The sequence below is a fragment of the Lontra canadensis genome, unplaced genomic scaffold (genome assembly GCF_010015895.1).
Source record: "Lontra canadensis isolate GAN:19392208 unplaced genomic scaffold, GSC_riverotter_1.0 scaffold3625, whole genome shotgun sequence".
In the NCBI taxonomy this organism is placed as follows: Eukaryota; Metazoa; Chordata; class Mammalia; order Carnivora; family Mustelidae; genus Lontra; species Lontra canadensis.
In genome coordinates this window covers 1-3,379 of record NW_022634609.1, presented here as the reverse complement: position 1 = coordinate 3,379, position 3,379 = coordinate 1, and the positions used below count along the sequence as shown (strand labels likewise).

The window sequence follows — 3,379 nt, the reverse complement described above, 5'->3', positions numbered from 1 at the left end:
CAAGGCCAGAACAGCCCGTGGGCACCCGCGGGTGCGCCGACGTTGCGCGGCCAGAGCAGAGGGGCTCGCGAGTTCGTTCTCCTCGAGCGCCCAGCTGCAGCGCACCCTCCATGCCCCGAGGGCCTGGCGGAACTGATCCCCGCACGGTCCCTTGCACTGGGCCTCAGCGTAATCCTATTGAGCATGATTTTTAGGTCATCACCGCTCTTCCAGACCATATGAGTTCTCATCATTGACCCAAGCTAGCCGGGGGCTCCGCGTGACGTCCCTGCCCACCGAGAAGCTGCTTACCGAGGGTGCGATCGGGACAGCGCCATGCCCCGGGGTCCGGAGACCTGAGCCCTGTGGGCGGGGCTAGGAGAAGCAAGACATGGTGTTCAGGGCGAGTTCCTCACTGAGGGATGGGGCTCTGAGGAGACAGGGAGAGGCCAGCTGTCAGGACGGCCTGCTCTGTGGCAAGTGCCGTGCGGCCACCATGTTTCATAGCCGGAGGCCTGGCCGCAGATGGCCAGGCGTGTGGCTGACCCAGCCATGGCTCGGGTCCGCAAGCAAGCAGCAGGGCCCAGGGGAGCAGCTGCCCATTCCTGAGCCTACCGAAACAATGGAGAGCGGGGCCCCTGTGGGAGTCTCCCCTTGCTGAGAAGGCCCCAGAACATGGCCGGGAACACAGGGTTTTCGAGGGCTCCCGCGATGTCCAGCGGGGCCCCAAGCAAACGGTGACGGTCCCAGAGATCATGACCAGGAGGACGCCCGCCCCCAGATCGGCCCAGCTGTGGTCTATGCATCCGGGCGCTGGCACTCGCAGCCAATGCGGGCCCCCACGCCCGGATGGGCCAGGGCTGAAGAGGCAGTCGCGGGTCACCGTCTCCCACGAGCGCAAGGCAGGAGACCGCTGCCCGCCCTGCAACAGGGTCGTGACTCTCCCCCCGGTGGCGGCGCTTCCACTGGGGGCGTCCAAGGACAGGCTCTCGCCCAATGCCTATGTGACCTGGAGCTCTCCCATTCTTCCCCAGGGCCAGCCAAAGCTTGCTGACTCGTGAGCCCAAGGAAACATGAGGGCTGTCCTTCAGCAGCCTCGCAGGCTCCCAAAGTCTTTGGCAGTCTGGTGCCTGGGTCTCGAGCTCTGCCCTCTCCAACCCCACGAAACAGGCGCTGGGGGTGGCTGGAGCACGAACCACACGTTGAGGGGGACAGAAGCCCCTGACGCCCAGGGTCTCACGTATACTCCGCTCACGGGCGCACAGGACACAACGGGAGGCACAAGGAGGCCTCAGGGGCACGTGGGTCTGCGGCAGCATCCCCCCAGGCTCCAGTCCTTGCCAGTCACCCGGCCCAACGTTCGCATTCCCTGCCCCTGGGATGACCCCAGGGCGGCTGTTCGTGGGCAAGTCAACGCCGTTGGGACCACGAGGGCCCCCACCCCTAGCTCAGTGCTGGTGTCAGAGCCCCTGCCGTGATTCGGGCTTCACGGACGACACCCATGGCACCTGGCATCTCCCTCCAGGCCCAGAGTCTCCCACGCACCTCTCTTGGGCAACGCCGCGCTGACAACCTGGCGCCCAAGGCCCGCTGAAAGACACAAGGAGACAAGCTTTCCTAAGCCATGGCGCCCAGGGAGCTGTCCTGGGAGGGGGCTTGGGTCGCTAGGCCGGGCGGCATGCCTCAAGCCCTCCAGGGGGCCCCTGACGTGCACGGACAGGCCAGGGCCGCAACAGGGAGCCCCGACACATCGTTCGGCTCCAGGCCGCAACGGCAGCGCCCCTCCAGGGTCCCGAGGGTCTGGGGGGATGCGGATCCCGGCACCGACGCCTGCATTGGGCCTCAGCGTAATCCTATTGAGCATGATTTTTAGGTCATCATCGCTCTTCGAGACCATATGAGTTCTCATCATTGACCCAAGCAAGCTGGTGGCGATGCGTGCGGTCGCGTCACACCCAGAACCGGCTTACCGGGGATGCATGACGCACACCGCCATGCCTCGGGCTGCTGAGACATTAGACCTGTGGGCAGGGCTGGGCCAAGCAAGCCGTGCAGAGGCGGGCGAGCTCCTCGATTGTGCATGGGGTACTGAGGAGACACAGAGAGACGAGCTGTCAAATCGCCCTGGTCTGGGGCGCCGGCCAGGCGGCCGAGGGAGACCTTTCCCAAGGTCCTGGCCGGTGGCGCCCAGCCAATGGCTGACCCAAGCGTGGCTAGGGTCCGCCAGGAAGGAGCAGGGCCCAGGGGCCCAGCTGCCCTGACCTGGGCATCCCCAAACAAGCGAGATCGTTGCCCCTGTGGGAGCCCAGCCTTCCTCAGAACGGCCCCTGAACATGGCACGGAACACAGGGTTTCCACGGGTCCCCGCTGTCTCCCGGGGACGCGAGCCGAGAGTGGCGCCCCGGGACATAGGGCCAGGTCGACGCCGAACCACACCTCGTCCAAGCCGGGATCCAAGGATCGGAGCCCCTACACTGGAAGCCCAAGGTTGCTCGGGCCCAGGGATCCCCCAGGGCCGAGCAGTGAATGCCAGGTCCCTATCCACCACTGCAGCAAGGCACACCACCCAGCGGCCGCCTGGGCGAGGGAGCGGACACTCCCCGAGCAGCACCCCTTCGTCAGGACCCGGTCCTGAGTGCTTGAGAGTCTCAGGCGAGAAGCGCCCATCCCATGGGAGCTATGGCGTGGAACTGGCACATTCCGTCCCGACGCCCAGTGGAACCTTGCTGTCCCGCCAGCACAAGGAATCCTCCTGCGCTTTCGGAAGCAGCCCGCCGGGGTCCCAAATGCCTTGGGCGTCTGCTCTAGGGGACAGGAGCTCAGGCCTCTTCAGCCCGCCCAATGCGGCCAAGTCCCGCGCCTCGAGCAACACCCCGTTGCTGAAGGACACAGAGGCTTGTGAGACCAGGGGTCTGACGTCAACTACGTTCCCGGGCCCACGGGACACGCCGGCATGTGTCAGGAGGCCGTCGCGGCGCCTGGGCCTATGGCGGCCACCCCGCGCTTACCAGGCCTTGCCGGCCACCCGGCCCCACGTTCGCATTCCCTGCACCTGGCATGGCTCAAGGTCACACGCTCCCGGGAAGGTCAACGCCGTCTGGACAACGGGGACGCCCACCGCAAGCCCAGGGCCAGCTGCAGAGTCACTGCTGGGGTACCCGCTTCCCGATGCCCGGCCAAGGTATCTGGGGCCTCCCTGCAAGCCCAGACGTGTACGCTCACCTGTCCTGGTTGTCCACGCATCGAGAACCGTGCCAGAGAGGTCCGCTGCAAGACACAAGGAGACGAGGGTGGCTACGCCATGGCTCCCGGGGAGCTGTCCTAGGAAGAGCATTGGGTCGGCAGGCCGGCTTCAAGGCCAGAACAGCCCGTGGGCACCCGCGGGTGCGCCGACGTTGCG

The 3,379-nt window shown here is 66.3% G+C and overlaps 2 non-coding genes across 2 annotated transcripts; both read right to left on the bottom strand.

The window, feature by feature from the left end:
* Window positions 1-158: 158 nt before the first annotated feature.
* Window positions 159-239, bottom strand: LOC116863841. Its single transcript, XR_004381867.1, has one exon. It is a non-coding gene; the product is annotated as a small nucleolar RNA SNORD115 (small nucleolar RNA).
* Window positions 240-1,816: 1,577 nt separating this feature from the next.
* On the bottom strand, window positions 1,817-1,897 carry LOC116863839. The gene has a single exon (XR_004381866.1). It is a non-coding gene; the product is annotated as a small nucleolar RNA SNORD115 (small nucleolar RNA).
* Between the last annotated feature and the right edge of the window lie 1,482 nt (window positions 1,898-3,379).